Below are 18228 nucleotides of genomic sequence, written 5' to 3' on the forward strand. Positions count from 1 at the left end.
TGTATTTTTCTTCTTTATTACATTTTCAGAATCAAAAAGAGATAAGCATTACTACAAGTCACTGTTATCAATATCAAGAAGACACACACAAAAGATGTTTGAACAAAATGAAATTCTACATGTCAGTGGTAGACAAGTTGTTGTTGGAAAGTGCCATATAATTAAATTTTACAGAGAATCACAAATTTTGGGCCTCTCACAGTGATGAGATCTGTCAGACACAGATAAGAATTTGTATTTTTAAAATAGACAAGGTTTCATATCGCATCTTCTTTTAATGTGAGAACAAAACAAACCAGTTGTTTGTGCTAACAGCTTCAAGCAGTTTGTCATACTGCAAAGGACAAAGTATCGCTCTGGTTGGGCCACCACCATTCTGACACCAACAGACAGAATCATAGATAATAAAGCAGGAATCTGTATTCACCCAGTTTACCAAATAAATAGTGGGAAGACAGCAGAGGATGTATTTATCTCAGGATGGTGCCCTAACCAAGTGTGCAGACAACAGAAAACCCCAAAAGCAGAGGCAGGCACTAGAAAGGACACAGCAGGTCTGCCTGACTCCAACTGAAGACCTGGATGTCCACCGGGACTCTGTCCCAGCATGGGCTGGGTCTGTTCTCTGTCATGTTTTGCACATGCAGTACATAAAAGAATTGGATTCACAGTGATACAGAAGGCAAATATTTTTTAATATTTTAAGGGAAGGAATGTAATTTTAGTATTTTTTATTTTGAATGCCACATACAAAGGGTTACACACAAAATATGCTCACTTGTGAGACAAGGTTAGAGAAAAGACCCTCAAGTCTTCCAGACTATCCTCAGAAAACGACCTTTCCTTTCTCTGGCAGCTCAAACTGTTTGAGAGACACTGTGATGTCTGGGGCACCACTGTCCTGGCACTTGCAGCAGAGGCTGAAGGGCACTGGGAGGACAAACAGGGTCTGCCTGGGGCTGGTCACAGCAGGTTCCAGATACCCCCACTGCACCCACCACAGGGCGCAGCTGAGCCCAGAGCTGAGGTGGGGACAAAACCTCCAGGGAACACCTCTGGGAAATGTATTTAAGATGGTGCAAAACCACTTATGATGATGCAAAACCACCAGCAGTGACAAGTGAGAGGGGAAAGTGTGAGAAACAGCCCTGTGCACACCAAGGTGAAAGGAGGAGGACAGGGAGGAGGAGCCCCAGAGGCTGGAGTAGAGATTCCCCTGCAGCCCATAATGGGGACCATGATCATGCAAGTTTCCCTGCAGCCTCAGGAGGTCCCTGTTGTGGACAAGGGGAAAAGGATGAGGAGTGAGTGACAGAGATCAGCTGTTATAAACTGGCCACAAACTTCACTTCCCACTTCTCTGTGCTGCTCAGTGGGGGCAATCAAAAGGGTTGGGAATGAAGGAGTGAATTTGAGAGAAGCAAGGGCAGAAGGTGTTTTAGGTTTTGTCCTTGTTTCTCACCATACCAATCTATTTTCATCAGCAATAAATTAAGTTAATCTCCATCAAGATGAGCCTGTTTTGTCCGTTAAAGCAAGTGATGTCCCTGCCCTCATCTTGAGACTCATGGAGTGAGAGAGGGGCTGGGTGGGAGCCTGGCAGCCAGCTGAGGTCAGCCCACTGCTTTTGGGAATCAAATTTGGGAACTGAATTTTACAAATTCAGGTAGTCAAATTATGCAAAAGTGACCAAAGTTCCTTATTCACTACAATGCTAACTACACTTGCTGACAGCAAGGTGAGCAATACTTGCTACAGACAGTATATGCTGGTTCCACCACCTGATGCCCACAGCCACCTTCTGTGAAGGCTCAAAGTTCTGGAGAGGTTTCAAAAGCTGCTTAAACTGATTTAAGGCTTTGCTACTACCAAAAGAGAAGAGATCCTGCCCTACTTTTCACATGCACATCACTGCACTATTTTCTTGTGAGGCAGCAGTAAGGCTTATCTGGCTGAAAACTACTGTTCATTTTTAGCGCTGGAACAAAAAGGGAGCAAAAGATCATCACTTCCAGCAAACATGCTATCATGAAACTATACCTTTGGAGGGCTTCAGGCTCATGATTTCCATGTACCTCAGAAAATGACTATGCTTATGAGACTTGGATCATAGCCGTTCCCCTAGCTTCACACTGGGGTTTCTTAAAATGCATCCTGATTTATTCAGATGTAAAGACAGTAAGAAATATCCTGCTGGGTTTTTTTGAGGCAATTTGTCACAAAATTTTTTCAACATTGCTCGACCAAACCTGTGACAGGACCAAAGGACTTTCTGAATCAATCTAAATTTATGGTCTACTAATCTGGTATCCTTTCTGTGACAAATGACAAGGGTCAGTCATTTAACAAATGTGCATGACCCCCGGCAGTAGTTATCTGTAACATAATTCATTCCATAAAAGAATATCCTACCCACGTAGCCATTTATTTTGCTCTACACCTGGGGTCTTCTTCTTCCCCCTAAAATCTTAAAATAATTTACTCATAGAAACATAGAATATGCTGAGTTGGAAGGGATCCAACTCGAGTTGGAAGGGTCTGACTCCTGGCCTCAAGAATCCCACCATGTGCTAAAAAGCATTGTCTAAATGCTTCTTGAACTCTGTCAGGCTTGGTGGTGTGACCACTTCCCCTGGGGAGCCTATTCCAGTGCCCAACCATCCTCTGATTGAATAGCTTTTTCCAGATATCAACCCAAACCTCCCCTGACACAGCTTCAGGCATTTGCCTGGGTCCTGACACTGGTCATGAGAGTGAAGAGATTGGTATCTGCTACTCTTTCCCTCATGAGAATACTGAAAATCACACTGAGGTCTCCCCTCAGTCTTCTCTACTACAGGCTGAACAAACCAAGTGACCTCAGTTGCTCCTCATACAGCTTCCCCTCTGGACCCTTTACCATCCTTGTTGCCCTCCTGTGGATGTTCTCTAATAGCTTCATGACTTTTTTATATTGTGGCACTAAAACCTGCCCTCAGGACTTGAGGTGAGGCAGCCCCAGTGCAGAGCTGAGCAGGACAATCCTCTCCCTTGCCCAGCTGGCGATGATGTGCCTGATGTCCCCCAGGACAGGGTTGGCCTTCCTGGCTGCCAGGGCACTGCTGACTCGTCTTCAACTTGCCCTTGACTAGGATTCCTCAGGTCCCTTTCCATGGCACTGCTCTCCAGCATCTCATTCCCCAGTCTGTCCTTACATCCAGGGTTGCCCCATCCCAGGTACAGAATCCAGCACTTGGCTCTTGTTCAACTTCATATGGTTGGTGATTGGTCAAGGTCTCTTTTCAGGGCCCCTCTGCTCTCAAGGGAGTTGACAGCTCCTCCTAATTAAATGTTATCAGCAAACTTATTCAGTATTCCTTTGTGTCCAAGTCATTAACGCTCACTGCCCTGTCAATTCAAAACTGTTCCGAATTTTCCCAGCTTCTTGGCTTTGTCCTGTAGTAATCTAGGGGGGCTTTTATCCATCCAGTTAAAAGCCACAATTCTCTTCCCAGATATGGTGTGCACTTGTAGATGTATACTTTCCTCATAAAACTATTATTTTCCCACATAGTTTTAGTTTCCTTTTTTGCCTGCCAAAAAGGAAAGAAAAGCCACATAAACATATGCAGGAGAATGAACGTCTGGTTTCTGACCATTACTGATGCTGAGATTGACTGGGATAAACAGCAAGGGCTCTCAGTACCACCTCTGGCTCAGTGAGCCAACTGTTTGATTGTTGTCATGTTGTTTAACAGCTTATGTATAATTGCTGCTGGTTTAGACTGTAACACAGTAAATGCAGCACTGTGGGAAGAAAGAGGCTTGTTTTTGCAACAGCAGTTTTATTCTCTTTCTTTCAGGAAGAGTAAGGTCTGAACTTGACTGTATTACTTTGTGAAATTTTGTTTTCCCCAAAGAAGTCTTTGTTGCATCTGATTCAATCTGAATTGTCCAAGCCCATAAATCTCATTGCAGCCTATGTTGCCAGTATAAAATAGCTGAATTTACTTTCAGCTAAAGAGGTTATAAAGAGCTTAATTTCAACATATTGATTAAGGTAATTTTTGCATTTATTGTTCTCTCTTTTTAATGGATGCACACACCATAGATCTATGTAACATTCAATTTTCACTGTTGCTTAATGGTTTACCTTTAAGATGGCAAGGTTAAAGGAAGCAAGATGTATCCATCTACAGCCTAGGGATTTTATCAGTGGAAAGTTGGGTCTCAAAAGAGAAAATAAGTGAAGAGTTAGTTCATAAAAAAAAAGGAGGTAAAAAACATAGCAATAGGAAATTTTATAAATACTTTTATTTTTATAAGGAGGTTTACAGTCTATCAACATTGTTTGCCTATAATTTTAGCATTCATTACAACAATACCTTAGTCCTTATTTCTTGCACAGTCCCAGGATTCTAGGGCTCCATGCTTTTCACAAATGGCCTAGAAAAGAAACACTTCTAGGGCAGGAAAAAGGGAAAGAACTCATGAGAGTTTTGCCATCAACTAGCATGGTATCTTGAATTTAAATGGGTCAGACCATTGAGACTGGTTGGTCTGGGGACTCCTGATTCTGGATCTGTATATTTACAGTCTTTCTCTATGCTCTGTGGATATTCCCTTAGCTGGCCTGAGCACCATTCTGCCTTTTTAGAATGTTCAAAGCAACTACACTGGAAGTAATAGCTCCTGTGAGAGGAGAACTGCTTTCATTCCTGTTACTATCAAGCAATAAATAGCTCCAAAGCAAAAAATACCAAGATCTACACACCATAAATATTTCTAAATGAAAAGTAGTATTAAAGACAAATTGCATCTAAAACACTTAAAGTAATATTTCTGACAGTATAATGGTGTTTTTAAGTAAGAAGATTCCTTGTAACATTTAAAAATTTCCAATTTTTTTGTACTTTACTAAACACTTCCTAATACTTAAAAAGTCTCAGAAGGCATTTCCTACAGACTCTGCTTATTACAGACCCTTTAACCCAATTTGTAGTATATTATGTAGACATCAGCACACTAGTGGACCTACCAAACAAATTCTCTGACTCAGGTGACAAATTAAGAAGCATTTCTAGTTCAGATTTATGCATCAGATCCTCACGTTTTGTTGCAATCTTAGGTTACTAGTAAAGATTTTTTTAAAAAATTCTCCTAGATTCATTCATATTCCATTTTTGCTTTAATTTCCTTTTCCACTTCATATTTACCTTACTGACAGCTTTATTCTATTTCACATTCCTGAGAACCTTATTGTAGCTCCTGGGTCTATGTGGATCATCTCTTTAGTAGCAATACTCTTCAGGGCACAAGATAGTCAAATGTGCATGCAAGTCCTTGAAGCTACTGTTCAAATGGAAATTCAACTTTCAAATCCCAAAACATTTGCTTTCATTTAAATTAGTCTGTGTTATAACATTGGTGACTTACTCCCAGAAACATACATAAGACAGTATTTCATAGTCTCAGAAGAAACTGCCGGTAACTGAGATATGCATGATAGTGAACCGAGATGGAAATTAATTTTCCCACTGCAATGAACACCCTACTACTTCAATCAAAATTTATTTTCAAGTTTTGGTGGAACGGGAACAGATTCAGGGGAATTAGAAGATTAAATATTTTTGACAGAATCATAGAATATGCTGAATTGGAAGGGATTCATCAGGATCATTAACTCCTGTCTTTTAAAAAATGAAGAGTCTCTTTATCAATGTAAGTACCTTGCAGGAAATAATGACTTCTATATTAAATATATTTATATCTGGATGTTATTATGCTGTTAATACAATTGTGACATGAATTTAAATTTTGGCTCCTAAAATCAGGAAAGGGTCTAGAATGCAAGCCTGATACTATAATCACACCTCCTAATTTCACTGTCTACATCACTGATACTGAATTTTATGAAATGACGACAGAAGCAATGGGACTGCCTGGTGGAAACTGAGGTGTACAAGCATTAACTCAAATGGAACTCATCAGCTAAAAAGGCACAGCAGACATTCCATCTGCAACCTGAAAAATCACAGTACCTTACTATATGCAGCTACATTGCATAAGATACTCACAGGCAAAAATATAAGGACACACACTACTGAATGTACTAATCAAAGACAAACCCTACTCAGAAGTGATCTGTTTAGTGGTGCACAATGGCAGATGCCACAGCATATTTTTTGTGATGCAAGGCTGCTCAAGATCATCTATGGATAATGAACCATGACAGCTTGGGATTTGATAAAACACAAATTGATGGTGAGAAAAGGCAAAGAATACAACTATTATCTCAACAAGAAATGCAAATCAACTGGATTTTTTTAATCTTTACTGTCAGAATGAAATATCATGTATTACCACAAAATTACATGTTCATTAATCTAACAAACTTTGCATCAGAAAAAGTGATTTCTTTAGTATCTCCACTTTAATTCTTGGAAAGTGCTATGGATTGAAGCATTTAATAGGTTATAGAAGGTAACAGAATATTGTTTGTTTAAAATACCTTATATGATTGGCATCAATGCAGGGTTCACAGGGGAATCCTGAATGAAGGTTCTTCTTCCTCACAGTTCAGAAAATTATTCCTTTTCTCCCTTTAAAAGAAGGACATTCAATGTAAACACTTCCCAGTACCTATAGTGCTGTATTTTCCAACTTTGCCCACAAACAACTGCTGCTTAAAAACTCTTTTAAATGTACTTGGTTTGTTCACTGCCTTTCAGCTGATTATCATGAGATTTAATCAGACTGTTAAGAGACACAGAAGAAAAATATGGGAACAAAATTTCTTCATCATGGACTGACTTGGACTGTTTTCTTAGTATGTGCCAATATTACATATTTCTGTAGGCTTCATCAGTGAGCCAAGTAAAGGGCACATCATGTCTTTCTACAGCTGTAGCCCACAAGATTCCTTAACTTAGCATGCTCAGTGAATTCACATGACACCAGAAAGACATGGATTTTAACTTGAACATTTTTTAACATCTACACACAAAAAGACAATTTCAGAACAGTTTGGATTAGGGGGCAAAAGCAACATCAGTCAATTCAATCTTAGACTCAAAACAATTTCCTAGAACTATTCTGATTATATCAGGTTTTTTTTCCTTCTCTGCTCTTCTATTTGCCTTCTATAGAGTCTCATATTCTGGTAAATTAAAGGAATTCACATGACTTTTCCCCCACAGCTATAACTAGAAGCTCCAGTTAAGATTGAATGCTCACTGTGCTGGAAGTTGTTTGAACAAGACTTAGACATCTTTAAGATTTTTATAAATCTAATCCCTTAAGACAGTAAAGAAGAGGAGTAAAGCTATATCAATATATTTCTTCTACAGATGAAAGTTAAGGTACACAAATACTAAACAATATGCTGAAAGTCACACGAGTCTGGTTCAAGGATCCTTCTCAGCCTTAAATGCCTTGAATGCTTGCCTAGTACCTGAATCACACCCCATAAAGCCTGTCCTCAGTCCCTACATCTTACATGTAGCACTTTGAATATTTTCCTTAGGAGGCAGTACTATCAGTATTTAATTTTGTCAGACATGACAATATTTAAAACTATAAAAGTACAGATAAAGATTCTTTTTAAACAATAAAAGCATTGAATTAAATCAAAAATTCATTAAAATTATTTTAAATACTTAAGAAGCTTTCGTTTTTCACTAGTTAAGTACTAAGAAATCAATACTGTAAAAATGAATTTTCTGTAAATATATGCCTATTTTTTGCCTTCTAATTTTTAGGGAATAAAAGTTCATATCAGCAAGTGCATTGCGTTGAATTTAGTGTCACCAAAGTCTGTGGGTACAAGAATTTACAGGTCCACATTAATGTGTCTTTTCCATCACAAAAGGAAAGAAAGACTAAAGCCTTTCAATTACTCCAGGACCTAGGGTTTTAATGAAATAACTATCAGGAAAAGCTGGCTAAAAATGTTCTGACTCACAGTCAACAATTATTTTGTAGCTTGTGGCTGTCTGGATAGAATATCTTTATTTATCAAAACAACAAAGTGAAATTAAAGTCATTAGATGCAAACCACAACATTAATAAAAAACATCACTGCAATGTCAAGCACTCGAAGTTTAATTTAGTCTATTTCTGACACTTTATGAAAGTCTCTGAGTCACAATTTTGTTGTGGGGAGCTATGCTTATTCAGTGCCTAGGTTGTTTTTTCAAGGAATTTAAGGGGTTTACCCCTCCTATTCATGAATGCTCTAGAATTCATATACCATATGGAGCAGATTCTTCAAATAAAATAATTATTTTCATGATGAAATTTCTTTAAGATAAAAAAATCCACTAATTTTATACACCAAATAATAGATCCTTTTTTCCGCTCCATGTCTTTTTTTTTTTTTTCTTCAAGCATGTAGCATATATTGTATGTTCCAATATATACAAGACAACTCCCACTAATTCCATTTTCCTGCCTCCCTGGCTCATTTCTCAACCATTCCCAGTTCTCTCAAGGTAAGATTACTGGCTGATTCTACTGGCAGTTACGTTGGCAGCTCTACATCTGCTGTCCAGATATCCAATTCCTAATTAAATCTGTTTTCTCCAGAGCTTCCTCCCAATTCTGACTCTTTTTGTCTAGTCAGTCCCACTTTTCCATTCCATGCCCAATTTTTATGCCCTTTCTCATTATCCAGGTTGACTACTGCCTTTGACCATCAAGCCTCAGCCATTCCCTCCTCAGCTTATGGCTGACCAGTTTTCTGGTACTCTTCTGTCCACTGGGATCCTGGCAGAGTTCTGTCTGGGGTAACACACAGGGAAGTACCAAAAGCCATCACAGGAAACTCTTTTTAGATCTTTTTCATCTTGCAACAAAAGTCCATTGGGTGATAGGGACACTAGAGTTTATCACAGTCAGCCTCCAGAGTTCTGAGAAGCCAGAGCTCACTTAGCAATGACTGCAAATGGAGATTTTTCATCTTTGTTTTATTAACAGATCCCTCTTCCCTCTGTGAATTCTTTTCCTTTTCAAAAGGCTTATGATTTTGCTAAGTCTAGTGAATATTCATAGGCATGGCCACAAACACATTCTGTCAGAACTGGCAATCTCACTGCTAGGCAGAAGACCTAAATCTGCCAAAAAGAAAACTTTCAAATATGACATGTAATTTTGTGTTCATATCTTAACTGTGTTGAAAAATCCTAGTTAGATGCAAATATTTCTAAGGAGACAGGAGTTAAGAAAAGACAGATAAATCTATAAGTTAAATTTTAGTAGGTTTTAATATAGGTAACAGTGAAGCATGAACCATGTTTCAACAAGAATTTTTAGGTTTTCTTAAGAGATTTAAGACTTATTTTTACAAGTCTCTTAGGGAGCAGAATGAATCTCTCTCACTTATTGGCTAACAGTGCATAATACTTTGCATAATGAAATTAAGCAGCCTGAAGTACATGTGAACATGACTAATGAGACCAAATGCAGCAGGAAAACCAAGCAGATGGCTCGAGCGAGCTGGAACAGAGTAGCAGGGAGATATCTGAATGTTTTGGGGTTTTGCAGGATACATACAGCAACAAAAATATAATTTTTGCATTTGTGTATAGCAGTGCATCTGTCAGCACTCTGGTGGTCTACGGACCACAAGTGAGAGCTTGCCAGAATACTGTCTGTGAAAAACCTTTATGTATTGTCCATGGAGATACAAAACGCAAACAGAATGGAGGCTGGGGGTAGGAGTTGTTTGTTTTGCCACATCCTGCTTTTTCAATTGTATAAAAAGATACTCAAGCTAGTGGTATATGTTTAATTAATTAGTTCTTCATCAACAGCCTGGTTCTCAGACACCTCCTGAGTGTATGAACATCTGGGGGAAATTGCAGTAAGAGAGAGAGAGAAAGGAGGCAGCAGGTATTAAAAAAAAAAAATAAAAAATGATGGGAAAAGGCTTTCATATCAAGAAAGATCAATGACCAACTTATAAAGGATGCTACCAGAAACAGTGGAAGATGAAGATACCTTCACTTTGCTCTCATTGCTTTCTGGGAAAAAAACAAATCTATCCACAGAAAAGATTAACTGCTCATTTCTGTAACATGAGTACAATGAGGGTTAGCAGACAGCCTCACCTTGAGTGGTATCCAGGTGAAGGTACAGCTCTGCTCTGCATGAAACACATTCTGACACTGGCTATTTAAAGCTGCAAACTTAAGGGCTTGCCCGCAGTTGTGTTATAAAGAACAAGCAGATTCAGAGAGAAAATTGAGCAAATTTACAATGTCATCCTGCTGCCATCTCTACCACAAATGACTGGGATAAAAAGCCTTTGGATGTATTTTCTGACTGAGATTTTTTTTTCACTAGAAAACTTGATGTGATGTTTTGAAAGGAAGCACAGACATTACCTCAGATTGCAATATAAAGGTATCTTGTCAACAAAGTAATTATAACCAATGTTCAGAAGAAAACTTCTTAGATTTTTCTGCCCCGTCAATAAGTGTAGTACTCTGTTTCACTGATGATGACAATGCTACAGCTGTAGCCCACCTACCACATATTTGACTACTACATGCTTCTAAGATTCAGTGCTCATAACACAATCTAGTATTGCAAAATACTTCTATTACCAAAACAAACTGTTGAGGTACAAAATTCACACATTCTTTAATCCCTTCAGTTAGTTTAAAAAACATATCTGTCCACTGTTTGCACTAGTCTCTCTTTTTTAAAAGTTCCAAATATTTAGAAACATAGAAAGAGACTGAATAATTTCATGGAGCATCATTATTCAGGCAAGAAAATAAAAAAGGACCAAAACTCATGAAACTGCAAACTTCTTTTAGTTCCCGAAGACAGTAGGAGTATTTCCTTTTTTTTTTTTTTTTAGGGACGTCTGATGGTATTTTTTATCTCCTGAGAGACAGAGGAGTCAAACTCTACCTTTGTATCATTTTAGACTTGGCATAATATAGGATAACCAGCAACCTTAAAGGAAGCTGGTAGGAGCAAAGTGCAAAACAAACAGAAGAAAGTGGTTCTCTGCCCAACAGGTGAAAAATCCATGAAACTGCCAGAAGCATATTAGGGGGTACAAGAAAATTCTAAAAAGCTGTATGGAGAAACTTAACACAAATTTAGAAAAGAGATTGATTGAGAGCTGGTGATATCACACCAGGTTTAGGAAATCTCTTGAGCTGAAAACAATTGGAGGCTGGGCATTTTCTAGAGATGTGTTATGTATTCTCACTCTATTGTTCTCTTCACTGGAAATCTGCTATGGCTTATTGGCAGTAAGATGCTTAACACTGTAGATCCAAAGCTAAGAGAAATACTGGTCTGAATTTTTGGAACATTCTTCCATTTCAATGGAATTTGTTTATTCTTCTGCCTAATCAAAGGTAAGGAAATGGATGACTTCATATTCCAGGAATTAGTCAAAAACACTGCATGACACATCTACATCACCCACTTGTCCTTAGTAGTGTAAGTGAGCTCACTTGTACTGAAATTTGTATGGCTTAAACTGAGTATGTCCATGATCATAATTTTATTAGTAGTGGCTCCTGATATTCAGAATGGTGAAGGAGAAAAATTATTATTATTATTATTACTACTTCTACTACTACTACTACTACTACTAAAATGTTAGATAAATTTTCTTTCCTTACTTGGCATGGACAAGTAAGGCAGACAAATGTAAACACAGAATCTAACAGGATGGTCTAAAACCTAGGAGGAATTTTTTTATCTGGAATTTTTATTCATTTTATCTGGTAAAACAAGAGTAAGTCAAAGTGACTACAGTACAGAGTCATGTGAACACACAGCCTAAGAACTGTCTGATCTGGTAACTGCAACTTGCAACTGTTTTCTTTCCCTGCGTGTTGTTTCAGGTATCGACATGGTAGCACACATTAATTACCTCGGTGACATGTGGCCAACATGTTTGAGTTGTCAACTTTCAAAAAAATGCGCCTGTCTCACATGTCAGTATTCAAATTTATATGTGTTTTCTGATCTCTCCTGTCTCAGTAGGATATTTTTGACCTTCCTTTTGGGGTTATTTTTTTTTCCAGAATAATTTGGTTTGAAATTCTTGTTTATCTATTAAAATGACATAAAATTAATGAAGGAAATTCTGGTCCATTTCTCTACTTCCCAATCAAAACCAGCACACAATACATATAGGCAAATACACACTTTGGTCTGCACTTAAATGACTAAAAGACAAAAAGATTATTTCTACTAGCACCCTACTTTATTGGTTCCCATTTGAAATTCTGGGTAAATATCACACTCCTGCTTCCACTTCACTTAGGTATGATGTTACTTAGTAACATTCTTTCTGGTTTGGCTTCATTGATCATTAACATTAATTTTTTTACTATAGCACAAGCAGACAGCGATAGACATCTTGCTTTGCTGTAAACATTTTTCTTCCACACGAATGCTGAATGCTGAAGCATGCAATTAAAGTAAGAATCAATAGTTCACTACAGAGCAAAAAAATTACATTTCCTTATACTGTGCGAACTCCTACCCTCAAACTCATTCTGACCTCTTGTATCACAGTAAATTCATGATCTCCAATTCCACACTGATCAATTCATTTACTTCCTACTTAAGAAAAATTTCTAGCTTAAACTATCAGCATAACCCTTAATTTATGAAAGATATCAAACAAAATATCTCATAGAGAACTCACTGCAGAAGGAACAATTGGGTTTTTTCATGCCACAAGTGAAAATATCTTAAAGACATACAGTTAACAAGTTGACAAGAAAGGGCAAGTTTTTGATGTTCTGTCTTCCAGACCTATGGACTTGATTAACTAGCAATTATTAAAGTCAACTAATGTGACCAGCTGACAACTTCTAATGCCAGATTAAGAGTTTAATGTTCTTTGCTAGCATCAAGCTGATGTACAGTATGCTCCTCTGTATCTAGAAAACTCATCATGTCCTTTTTAAGATGACATAACAATGTTCACAAAGCTCTGGTAATAGAAGTTCATTAGCCAGTAAGGCTGGAAAGAAGCATTTTCCTCTACAAATAGCTTTGATGAGTTGAGTTGACATTTTTCTCACATACACAAAGAAAAAAAAAAATCAAAATCCACTTGCCAAGCATTGTTTCCCGACTGCAACATTTAAAGGAAGATTGCCATTTCCTCTGGCAAAGACTTATGAACATAAAAAAAAAAAGCTGTACTCATAAAATCGGGGAAAAAAGCCCCAATCAAATTAGAAATCTCTAACAGCATGAACTTATCACATACACCCAAGCAGAGCTCTCTTGCAACTAGGGATCAGATAAAGATTTTAATTAGCTCCCTTGAAAATTGTTGTTTGCGTTTAGAACAAATGACAAGTTCATCATCACCTCTTTATCATCCATTTTCCAGGAAGCTTCTTTGTCAGAATCTGCACCCAAACCATGAATAGATGCACAAATAAAGCAGTCAAATTATGGTAAATTACAACAACATGTCATTTAAGAGTGGGAGCCCTTTGTATTTTAAGCTTGGAGTTCCTACTGCCCAACTGGGCAACACAGTTTACATGGCAAGTTTTTAGAGTTGCACTTATTTGGAAACAGGAAAACATGTGAACACTGCATCCAATTCACAACAGCGAAACCAGGTTTACATCAAGAATGATATAAATTACAACACACATGAGATTTTATAATTAGTTCAGACAAACAAATGCATAGCACAGTTAATTCTGCCTTGGTAGAGGAAAGAGTGCCAGGCCCACATATTTTTCAAACTGCATCTTCTATTGTTAACTTTCACACATATTTTATGCATATAGATTTATGAACATAAATGTATTAATAACCAATCCATCAGTCCAGAATAACCAGGCTATAGTAAAGACAGCATTCTTAATCATTTTCATTTGTCTTTGAGGTACAACATTCTTAACTATAAGAAGTGCCTGTCACTTAACAGGGGAGGAAACTAGTCTGTAGTGCCTCTTAGAAGGTGTAGGTGAATCACAGTTTTATAGTCTTTTAGTTTGCACCTCAACAAGATGTTCTGAAAAACACTGAGTATGACAGATACTAATATTTCTCTCAAGACTCAAACCAGAAAGTAAATAACCAGATACAAATTTAGCATTGGTTGATTGCTTGAGTACCAAAAGCAAGTTTGTACTTATTGAGATAGTCCCCAGGTGATGAGCAAAATGTTATGGCCAATGGCTCAACCAGTCTTTAAGCCATTACTTTAAAAATACTACTGAAAAAGCTCAAAACACTGTTATAGGCAGATGAAAAGTCTACTTAGTTTTCTACACATTTCCTGAGGTTTGTCAATATTAGATGATCAGGCTGAAAAGGTGTGAAGTAATGTAACACAAAAGCAACTGCTTACTGAGAACCTCCAACAGAATATTACAGATAATTTTACTTACCAGAAAAGTAATAACACAATGCCATAAAAATGTCCAAAACTCCCAAAATGGCCACTGAAATAATCAGTTTCTGTAAAACATTTGTATTACTATTGATTTTTTCTTTTGTTTTCAATTTTTCAATCAAATATTTTCTTAAAACTATAGATAAACTGACACTACTGTATCAAAGCAGTGCGACTCCCCTGCACGGGGCATAATGCACTCTGACTCCCCTGCACAGGGAATAACACACTCTGACTCCACATTGCAGAAGGTTGAATAAATTGTTTTTATTAAGCTAAATTATATTACATTAATACTATACTGGACTAGAACTATATCATACTAAAAAGATACCAAAGAAAAACCCGTGACTGTCTGCAGACAGTCATGACACAGCTTTGACCCAACTGGCGAATCAATCTAAACAACCTTCACTGGTGTCCGATTAACAAATCACTCTTTGGTAAACAATCTCCATAACACATTCCACATGTGCCAAACAACAGAGGTAAGAATTGTTTTCTTCTTTCTCTGCACTTTCTCACTGTGTCTCACAGCTTCCCAGGAAAAATCCAGGGAGAGAATCATGTCTCTCTCTGTTCAGAGAATGTGAATACCGTACTACTGCTTCATTTCTAGTTGGCGGCTTTCTGACTATCTCTGAATAGTAGGATTCAGAAGAAGGACACTGAAGTTTCAGATACTGTGGTGGGTTGACCCTGGCCAAAAACTAAGTGCCCACCAGCCACCCATTCACACTACCTCCAAGCATGGAGGGGAAAATTTGAATCACAGAAGCAAGAAAAAACTCATGGCTTGAGACAAAGCCAATTTAAAAAGTAAAGGAAAAAAATAGGGCAAAAATATACAAGTGAAGCAAAGGCCCTCCTGCCAGCGCTTAAACAGCCTGCAAGCAACAACTACTTTGGAAAGGCCAGCTTGCAGCTTTTATCACTGAACATGACATTCTAAGGCACAGAACACCCCTCTGGTCTATGTGGTCACTTGTCCTGGCTGTGTTCCCTTCCAAGCTCTTGCACACCCACCCCCAGCCTACTTGCTACAGGCAAAGTTAGAAAAGACCTTTTTGTTCAGCAGGTGCTGCTCTGCAATAGGTAAAACCCTGGTGTGTTACCACCTCTGTTTTAGTCACTAACTTCAATCAGCAGCATGTGAGCTGCGATGAAAGAAGTTCGCTCCATCTGACAGACTCAATACAGATACTCAGTCACAGTTCATGTCTCAAGTTAGCCAGCATGATATCTAACTGCACATAGTGACCTTCCCTCATTCTCTTTCTCTTACCATTTCCACCCTGGTTTCCAGGCATGCTGATGAACAAGCAACTAGGACACCTAAAAGCACTACTAATGCAGTCTAAATGTAACTACCGAGGACATAGTTCTTAAACCTCTGAAGCCACCAACTTCATTTCCATCTCCTTGTTGTTCCACTTTACAAAGTGCAGCACAAGAAAAATTACTCAACTGTCTTTGCTCTAGGTACTATGTAATAAACTTCATAAACACCTCATGCCCACAACTGCATTATCCCCCTTTTCCCTATTTTTTTTTCCTTTCTAATTTCTATAATTCTTTTCCCTTTATTTATGGTCTGTCAAAGTCTGCCCAGTTCTTGACATTCCTGATGTATTTGACATCTCTCAGCTTCCTTGTACTTCATACATTCCTTTGATTTTTCTAAAAAATTCAACTAGCATTCAGTCCACTAAGGAACTTCTCCACCATGTTGTCTATTCATGTTTCCAAGTCAGTGTTTTGTGCTTGAATGGGAATCATGCAGGTAAGAACTTAGTAGTGACCCTTACTGATAGAAATGCAGCTTCTAAAGTTTGAGATAGTACATATGTAAAAATAAGTAGAAATATGATTAAATAAGATTAAGTAAGTAATTCTGTTTCTCACACCATTTCATAGTTTACTTCAGGAATATTTTAACATGGAAAAAACAATATTGAGGCAAAACTTAATTTCCATGTTATACTGCATTGCACTCAAGAAATCAGCAGTTTTCTTGACTCACTGTCATGTTGTCAGTCCATATTGAACTGAAACAAATTGAAGAAGTAATTCATAATACAATATTATTCTCAACAGTTGCACATGCTGTCCAGGCTATTTCAATAGTCTATAAATAATTGCTCATAGACTGGTTGATGAATCATAAGATAGTTTAAGTAAAATTTTGCTTGTTTAACTGTTTTGTTTTTAAACCATCCACACTGTATTGTTTGATGTATCAGGACAGATCAAAGTGTTCTCAGTCTTTTACTGAAAACCAGACAAGCTTACTAATGGTAAGTTCTATTATATTATGGAATTGATGCCAAACAGAAGAGCTGTGTATTATGTGATTCCAATTTTCTATTTTTGGCCAAGTATTTAGCACCAGGTATTGTTTGTTATATATGAAACTAACCCAGATATGTCACACACTTATAGCTTTGTGTCATATGGAAGTAATTTTAGTTTTTGTCTCCTCATTTTCAAAATACATTTATTTGTCCTCCTGAAGTATAATTCCTCATTTGAATTTTTTTTTGTCAGCTGGCAACCAAACAGATTACATCTAGAGTATCTTCAGACAGAAGCATAAATGAACAAAGCCCACTGATTTGAGGCAAAGCATACCTGACTTCTGTCATTGTAAATGCTGCCAGTGCATACACTTCTTTGTTTAGACCAGCAGATGAGGTATTTGCATGTCTAAACATGCACAAAAGCACCTAATGGAGATTAGAAAAGCATCCAAATGAGTAAGCACCTTATTTCCAGCAACCCTCATGGGAGTCAAGAATCTATTATAATTAGTCATTTCAGTAAAACCTACCATGTTTAACTCTGGTCACCTCCAGCACCTCCTTCAATTAACAATATCCTTAACAAGGTCAATCAGAAATCTCTTTTTCCAAAAGGTAAACATCAAAATTTATCAATCAAAGCAATAAAGTAAAATTTAAGCGAGGCTATGAAAAAATGTAATAGCTCTATCTTCTGGGGAAAAAAAACATCTTAGGTAACACAATCAGCTTCATCTCCAGGTTTTGCAATTGCAGAGTTATTCCTCCTGGCATACATACAGTTTTAGATGATTACCTTTATACAATATAGTGCAATATAATGTTTATGGTATACCAAAGCTTTCCTTCACTTGTTGTGGTTTGGTTTTATTTAGTCAGTTGTTTTATTAATGTTAGCTAGGTTTGTTCCTTGTACTCCCCCATTTTTCCCCCCACAGTGATTTGTTCCAAGTTGTTTACCCCGAGAGTTCCTGCCACTTGAATCCCCAGTCACCTGTCAATCTTCTCACCTCTCCCTGTTTTCTCCTTATTTGGTCCCATCAGTCAAGGTTTGTTCACTCCCTGTTGGTTGTCAATCCTGTAACCACCCCCAGCTTCTTCAAGAAAGTTCTGCATCAATTACCCCACCTTAGCCTTTCTATTTGTCTCAGGACTTTGTGCCCACCTCTGTTATGTTACCATTGGTTATAATCGATGCCACCTCTCTCTCATTTGTCCCCATTGGGCGAAACGGGTTTACAGCCCTGTCCGCCCACTCCCTATTTAATCTGCTGCCATCTTTTGTTTCTCTGGCATTTGTCACTGCACCCACCATGACAGCATCTTTGTTCCTGCCCCACCTGGGGGAATAAAAGCTCTTTGGGCTCGCAAAGTGTCCTTCTCTCATCTCTTCGTCTCCTCTCAGTGTGTGAAGCTACCAAAGCTGCGTAACCCATGCCACAGCACTCAGCACTACCAGGGTGGCAGACGCCATTCCCCTCGAGTGCCCACTCATGTGGCGGCCACCCAGCCTCACATGGGCAGTGCTAGTTGGCTCATCTT

The 18228-nt window shown here is 38.0% G+C and overlaps 1 protein-coding gene across 4 annotated transcripts in view; it reads right to left on the reverse strand.

Annotated features, from left to right (window-relative positions):
• Nucleotides 1–18228, reverse strand: part of SYT1 (synaptotagmin 1) — a 334147-nt gene that overhangs the window by 246268 nt on the left and 69651 nt on the right. For 3 of the 4 annotated variants that reach the window (XM_053978183.1, XM_053978180.1, XM_053978181.1), the window contains exon 2: nt 6491–6581. The exons of the other annotated variant lie outside the window; for it this stretch is intronic. The gene's annotated coding sequence lies outside the window, so the exon portion shown is untranslated. The remainder of the gene's footprint in view (nt 1–6490; nt 6582–18228) is intronic. 4 annotated transcript variants of the gene reach the window in all.

This window comes from Vidua macroura, chromosome 5, assembly GCF_024509145.1.
Source record: "Vidua macroura isolate BioBank_ID:100142 chromosome 5, ASM2450914v1, whole genome shotgun sequence".
In the NCBI taxonomy this organism is placed as follows: Eukaryota; Metazoa; Chordata; class Aves; order Passeriformes; family Viduidae; genus Vidua; species Vidua macroura.